At 41.4% G+C, this 7922-nt stretch overlaps 1 non-coding gene across 1 annotated transcript; it reads left to right on the top strand.

Annotated features, from left to right (window-relative positions):
* The first annotated feature begins 6240 nt into the window (after window positions 1-6240).
* Window positions 6241-6347, top strand: LOC142170042 (small nucleolar RNA R71). Its single transcript, XR_012699658.1, has one exon. It is a non-coding gene; the product is annotated as a small nucleolar RNA R71 (small nucleolar RNA).
* The last annotated feature ends 1575 nt before the right edge of the window (window positions 6348-7922 follow it).

Here is a 7922-nt window from a genome sequence, read left to right as displayed (position 1 = left end):
TTGGGTGCAAGCATAAATCTGATGCCTTTATCCTTGTTTAAGCAATTGGGTCTGGGAGCTCCGAGACCAACCACTGTGATGTTGCAATTAGCTGATAGGTCCATAGCCTACCCCGAAGGAGTGATTGAAGATGTGCTGCTGCAAATTGGAAAATTCATCTTCCCAGCTGACTTCATTATTCTAGACTTCGAGGCTGATGAACAAGTTCCAATCATATTGGGACGACCTCTCTTGGCTACTGGTGATGCAATAATTAAAGTGAGAGAAGGGAAAATGATTATGAGGGTGGACAACGAGGAAGCAGTCTTCAATATCTACAAAGCAATCCAACTTCCCCGCCACTATGAGGAGCTCTCTATGATATCTGTTGTGGAGGTGGATGAGAAACTTCTTGACACGAGTGTATATCTAGACGATTATCTAGAAAAAGCAATCATGATGTTTGATAGCTTGGAGATGGATGATGAGGTTGAGGAGATGATGCATATCCTAGATGCATCATGTGCTTACATGCAAGGAATAATCCCGTTTGAGCCCCTGAATAGGCCAAGTGGCCCCCCACCAAAGCCGTCAATTGAAAAAGCTCCAAAATTGGAACTTAAACCCCTACCCCCTCACCTTCAATATGCTTATTTGGGAAGTTCTGACACTCTACCTGTCATTATTTCTTCTCACTTGTCTAAATTACAGGAAGAAAAGCTATTAAGGGTGCTACGTGAGCACAAGCGAGCAATTGGGTGGACAATGTCTGACACTAAAGGCATTAGTCCAGCTTTCTGCATGCACAAAATCCTCATGGAGGACGGACACAAGCCAAGTGTAGAGCACCAACGCCGACTAAATCCAATCATGAAAGAAGTGGTAAGAAAAGAAGTGATTAAGTGGCTTGATGCAGGTATTGTATTTCCAATCTCTGATAGTAAATGGGTAAGCCCCGTTCAATGTGTGCCGAAGAAAGGGGGATAACCGTAGTAGTTAATGAAAATAATGACTTAATTCCTACAAGAACTGTCACTGGATGGAGAATTTGCATAGATTATAGAAAACTGAACAATGCCACCCGGAAAGACCACTTTCCCCTTCCCTTTATTGACCAAATGCTTGATAGATTAGCTGGCCAGGAATACTACTATTTCCTGGACGGTTATTCGGGGTATAATCAGATTGCTATAGCCCCAGAAGACCAAGAGAAAACTATATTTACATGTCCTTATGGCACGTATGCGTTCAAGAGAATGCCCTTCGGTCTTTGTAATGCACCTGCGACTTTTCAAAGGTGTATGATGGCTATTTTTACTGACATGGTTGAAAGATTTGTAGAAGTATTCATGGACGATTTTTCTATGTTTGGATGTTCTTTTGATAGTTGTTTGATGAACCTTGATAAAGTGCTAGCTAGGTGTGAAGAGACGAACTTGGTGCTAAACTGGGAAAAGTGCCATTTCATGGTACGTGAAGGTATAGTTTTGGGGCACAAGGTTTCAAAAGATGGTCTACAGGTGGATAAAGCAAAGGTGGAGACGATTGAAAAATTGCCCCCACCGACATCCATCAAAGGCATTCGCAGTTTCTTGGGTCATGCAGGTTTTTATCGTCGTTTCATTAAAGATTTTTCGAAAATTTCTTCTCCTTTGTGCAGGCTTCTAGAAAAAGATGTTACCTTCAAGTTTGATAATGCATGTCTGAAAGCATTTGAGGAGCTGAAGGGAAGATTGGTGACTGCACCAATTATCATTGGCCCCGATTGGGCACAACCATTTGAGTTGATGTGCGATGCAAGTGACATAGCAATCGGAGCGGTGTTGGGGCAAAGGAGGGATAAAATCTTTCACTCCATTTATTATGCTAGCAAAACTATGAATCCAGCTCAGATGAATTATACAGTTACTGAAAAGGAGTTGCTTGCAGTGGTCTGGGCGTTTGACAAGTTCAGATCCTATCTAGTGGGAACCAAAGTCATCGTCTACACAGATCATTCAGCTATCAGATACTTATTTGAAAAGAAAGACGCCAAGCCGAGGCGGATTCGTTGGGTCCTCCTCTTGCAAGAATTTGACTTAGAGATCCGAGATCGAAAAGGGACAGAAAATCAAGTGGCCGATCATTTGTCCAGATTAGAAAGTCGGGACCATGTAGCTGAAGGAGGGTCAATCAAAGAAATATTTCCGGATGAGCAAATATTAGCAGTCACCTCAGGTGAAGCCCCATGGTATGCAGATTATGTGAATTTTATTGCAAGTGGGGTGACGCCACTAGAATGGACACCTGACAATAGAAGAAGATTCTTACATGATGTAAGGTTCTACATGTGGGATGAGCCATTCTTATATAGGCAGTGTGCAGATCAGTTGGTGAGAAGGTGTGTTCCTGAGGAAGAGATGAAGGCTATACTGCATGACTGCCATGCTTCGCCATATGGAGGTCATCACGGCGGGGATAGAACCGCCCAAAAAGTGCTACAATCAGGTTTCTATTGGCCAAAATTATTTAAGGATGCACATGCCTTCGTTAAAAATTGTGATAGATGCCAAAGAACCGGAACTATCACGAGGAAGCACGAGATGCCCTTGCAAAATATTCTGGCAGTAGAACTTTTTGATGTTTGGGGGATTGATTTCATGGGACCATTCCCATATTCTAACGGGCACAGATACATCGGCGGTCGACTATGTTTCTAAGTGGGTGGAGGCCATTGCTCTTCCTACTAATGACGCAAAGGTAGTGGTAAGCTTTGTAAAGAAGCACATCTTCACACGTTTTGGGACTCCAAGAGTGTTGATAAGCGACGGGGGAACTCACTTTTATAACAAATTGCTGAATAATATTCTTGCAAAATACGGAGTTAAGCACAAAGTTTCCACTGCCTATCATCCCCAAACGAGTGGTCAAGTAGAAGTTTCCAACAGAGAGGTAAAGCAAATTTTGGAAAAGACAGTAAGTATGAATAGAAAGGACTGGGTCGGGAAGCTGGATGACGCATTATGGCATATCGCACTGCATACAAGACCCCAATAGGTACTTCTCCGTACAGGTTGGTTTATGGGAAGGCCTGCCATCTGCCCGTCGAGCTTGAACACAAAGCATATTGGGCGATTAAAAAGCTAAATATGGAGATGGACTTGGCCGGTGAGAAGAGATTGCTACAACTCAACGAGCTTGATGAGTTTCGATTGCATGCGTATGAAAATGCCAAATTGTATAAAGAGAAGACCAAAAGATGGCATGATAAGCATATCCAACATCGTGACTCTGAACCAGGTCAAGAAATTCTACTGTTTAATTCAAGGCTAAAGCTTTTTCCAGGAAAGCTTAAATCTCGATGGTCGGGTCCGTTTGAAGTGGTTAGTGTGAAACCTCATGGTGCGATAGAATTGTGTGATAAGGGGTCCAATGCGACATTCTTGGTAAATGGCCAAAGAGTAAAACACTATTGGGGTGGTGACATTGCACGTCACAAGACCACGATGGATTTAGTGGAGGCATGAAGAACATGTTGCGTCGTGCCGCGACGTTAAATCAGGCGCTTCTTGGGAGGCCACCCAAGTTAGTTAGTTCATTGTTTTGTAGGAATTAGATCTTGTATGTATAAAAAAAAAAAAAAAAAAATTGTACCATGAAATGGCATTTTTCCCAGTTTAGCACCAAGTTCGTCTCTTCACACCTAGCAAGCACTTTATCAAGGTTCATTAAACAATTATCAAAAGAACATCCAAACACAGAAAAATCGTCCATGAATACTTCTACAAATCTTTCAACCATGTCAGTAAAAATAGCCATCATACACCTTTGAAAAGTCGCAGGTGCATTACAAAGACCGAAGGGCATTCTCTTAAACGCATACGTGCCATAAGGACATGTAAATGTAGTTTTCTCTTGGTCTTCTGGGGCTATAGCAATCTGATTATACCCCGAATAACCGTCCAGGAAATAGTAGTATTCCTGGCCAGCTAATCTATCAAGCATTTGGTCAATAAAGGGAAGGAGAAAGTGGTCTTTCCGGGTGGCATTGTTCAGTTTTCTATAATCTATGCAAATTCTCCATCCAGTGACAGTTCTTGTCAGAATTAAGTCATTATTTTCATTAACTACTACAGTTATCCCCCCTTTCTTCGGCACACATTGAACGGGGCTTATCCATTTACTATCAGAGATTGGAAATACAATACCTGCATCAAGCCACTTAATCACTTCTTTTCTTACCACTTCTTTCATGATTGGATTTAGTCGGCGTTGGTGCTCTACATTTGGCTTGTGTCCGTCCTCCATGAGGATTTTGTGCATGCAGAAAGCTGGACTAATGCCTTTAATGTCAGACATTGTCCACCTAATTGCTCGCTTGTGCTCACGTAGCACCCTTAATAGCTTTTCTTCCTGTAATTTAGACAAGTGAGAAGAAATAATGACAGGTAAAGTGTCAGAACTTCCCAAATAAGCATATTGAAGGTGAGGGGGTAGGGGTTTAAGTTCCAATTTTGGAGCTTTTTCAATTGACGGCTTTGGTGGGGGGCCACTTGGCCTATTCAGGGGCTCAAACGGGATTATTCCTTGCATGTAAGCACATGATGCATCTAGGATATGCATCATCTCCTCAACCTCATCATCCATCTCCAAGCTATCAAACATTATGATTGCTTTTTCTAGATAATCGTCTAGATATACACTCGTGTCAAGAAGTTTCTCATCCACCTCCACAACAGATATCATAGAGAGCTCCTCATAGTGGCGGGGAAGTTGGATTGCTTTGTAGACATTGAAGACTGCTTCCTCGTTGTCCACCCTTATAATCATTTTCCCTTCTCTCACTTTAATTATTGCATCACCAGTAGCCAAGAGAGGTCGTCCCAATATGATTGGAACTTGTTCATCAGCCTCGAAGTCTAGAATAATGAAGTCAGCTGGGAAGATGAATTTTCCAATTTGCAGCAGCACATCTTCAATCACTCCTTCGGGGTAGGCTATGGACCTATCAGCTAATTGCAACATCACAGTGGTTGGTCTCGGAGCTCCCAGACCCAATTGCTTAAACAAGGATAAAGGCATCAGATTTATGCTTGCACCCAAATCACAAAGAGCACGTCCCACGTCAATATTACCGATTCGCACTGGAATGGTGAAGCTGCCAGGATCCTTAAGCTTTTGGGGAAGCTTGTTTTGGACCCTTGATGTGCACTCCTCAGTAAGTGCAACCGTCTCGAACTCAGTCAATTTCCTCTTGTGAGCCACTATGTCTTTTATGTACTTAGCATACTTTGGAATTTCACGAAGTACATCCACTAATGGAATATTTAATTAAACCTGACAAAACATAGAGAGAAATTTGTTGAACATGCGATCGTCATTCTTTTTCTGCAATCTTTGGGGGAAAGGTGGTGGTGGCCTTGTAACCTCCATTCGCTCTGAACTTGCATCATTTTCCTTTGACTCTTGTATTGCCTTAGGTGTCAGCTCCCCCTCAGGTATAGGTTTTTCCTTTATCTTCTTTGGCACTTCCTCTAGTTCCCTCCCGTTTCTAAGTGTAACTGCATTAACTTGAGGGTTCTTCTCTGTATCACTGGGAAGTGAGCCTGTAGGTCTAGTATTTTGGTTTGCTGCTAACTGCCCCATTTGCCTCTCAAGATTTCTGAAATCGGTCCTGAGCTGTTGATTGTCTAGCAACAACTTTTTCAGCAAGTCATTCGTACTTTCTTCCATTTGTTGGGGTGGCTTCTGAGGTTGAGTAAAATTTCTTTGAGGCCTATACTGATTCTGATTCTGTTGATTTCCGCCCCATGAGAAGTTAGGATGATTCCTCCAGTTTGGGTTGTAAGTGTTCCCATATTGTGCATGTTGATTCATAGAACCTCTGTTTTGTTGCCCCACATAGTATATAGATTCAGGATTCGTGGGGCACATGTCAATCATATGACTGTCTCCGCATAGTTCGCAACAAATAGACATCTGCTGTACATGTTGCATTTGTTGTGTTGTCATTCTATTCATCTGATTTGCCAATTTTGCTATATCGGCTCTCATGGCGGAAAAGTCATCAAGCTCAATCAACTCGGCTGCCTTCTGTTTAATTCCCCTTCTTGAATTCCCCTCTCCTTGCCAATTATGGTCATTAGTAGTGAAGTTATTTACAAGAGTTGTATTTCACTATACGGCCTTGCCATGCAACTACCCCCACAAGCTGAGTCAAGATTCATCTTTGATGCTTCATCTAACCCATCAACAAAAGTGTGACCCAATACCTCATCAGTTTGACAATGATGCGGGCAGTCTCTGAGTAGCTTCTTGTATCTTTCCCAAGCTTGACGCGGTGTCTCGTCATCCCGTTGTTGGAACCCAAGAATTTGGCTCCTCAGCGACTTTGTCTTCTTAGTTGGGAAAAACTTGATCAGGAATTTCCTTGCTAGATCATCCCAAGTGTGGATAGAGTTCGCGGGCTCCTTTTGCAACCATTCCTTAGCTTCCCCCAACAGTGAAAAAGGAAATAGTGTCAGCCTGACATAGTCCTTGGAAACGTTCGGATAATTGTAAGTGTCCGTAATTTCCAAGAAGTTCTGAATATGCCTCTGCGGGTCCTCATGAGATAGACCCACATATTGTCCTGTGGACTGAATCAGCTGTACCATGTACTGTTTGAGTTCAAAATGCCCAGTGATATCAGGCTTCACAATAGCCTGAGTCATATTCGCAAGATTGGGCCTTGCGGCTTCAATCACCGGACGCTCTTCATTGCCTGCCATCTCTATTGGCTGTGGTTGAACTGCGATGTCCAACTCTCTTTCTATTGTCGTTCTAGCTTCGAGTTCCCTTCTCACTCTATGTAGTGTTCGTTCGATTTCTGGATCAAGAGGAATGAGGTTGTTTTCACTTCTACTCCTCTGCATTCGAGAGAAGATCCTGCGTTGACACAAACAAGGCAAACTAAAAATTAAAACTTGAAAAAATATCTAATAAAAGCTTAACTTAGTCACGTAGCTAATTTCTAAGTCCTCGGCAATGGCGCCAAAAATTTGTCGGGTTCAAACACACTCACGCAAGTATACGTGGTCGTCAAGTAATAAAGTAGTGAATAAAGTATCGTTCCCACAAAGACTTATGATTAACTTTTGACTAATTCAAACTCGAATAGCTTATTGATTCAAGATATTTCTAACAAAATATATAATTTTCTAAATTACTACCTAAAGACTATCAAATAATGAATTGCTAAGAATTAAACACAACACTTAAATAGTTTTGAATAACAATCAATAGGATATAATATTCTAGGGTCACGGGTCATCTAACATTCATGTTGCATTCTTAGTTTAAAATAACTAAATGATTTATCTGAATTGTTGATTCACAGGGTTAATTTCACTCGTAAGAATCTGTCGAGTTCTTACTCACCTATTCAAGTTAACTTAATACCTATATGTCTATGGAATTAAGTTTAACAAGAACGCATTTACAATTTCTGTATTGCAACCGAGTAAGGCAATTAGGTATATGTCTATCCTAATCGCGAATCCGTTCCCCGATGCCCGGGTTTGAGAACTTACTCTATTTACTTCTATATGCAATCTAGGGTTTCCACTTTCGAGTTCAACTCTAGATTCGTAGATAGTATTTCACTGTTAGCTACTCAGCAAAATAATTAAAAACAGAATTAAATAAACAACCCAATATGATAAACCCAACGTCGTCAAATTAAACTTCAAACATCAACATTCATGTATACCCATGACCCTAGAACAATAGGGTTCTTAGCCACTCATATTCAGGCAATCATCCAAAATTTCATAAGAGTGCATAAGAATCAATAAAAGAAAGAGAGAATAAGAACTCAAGACGAATTCCGTGGTTTTAGAACTTGGTTATAGTTTCTCCCCCTTCTCCGATCTATATCCCCTAAAAAAGCGTTTTTAAGCTTATATATTGCGTCCAAAAGTCGT

This window comes from Nicotiana tabacum, chromosome 15 (genome assembly GCF_000715075.1).
Source record: "Nicotiana tabacum cultivar K326 chromosome 15, ASM71507v2, whole genome shotgun sequence".
Classification (NCBI taxonomy): domain Eukaryota; kingdom Viridiplantae; phylum Streptophyta; class Magnoliopsida; order Solanales; family Solanaceae; genus Nicotiana; species Nicotiana tabacum.
The sequence above is the reverse complement of the archived record's forward strand: the minus strand, read 5'-3'. Positions and strand labels throughout refer to the sequence as shown.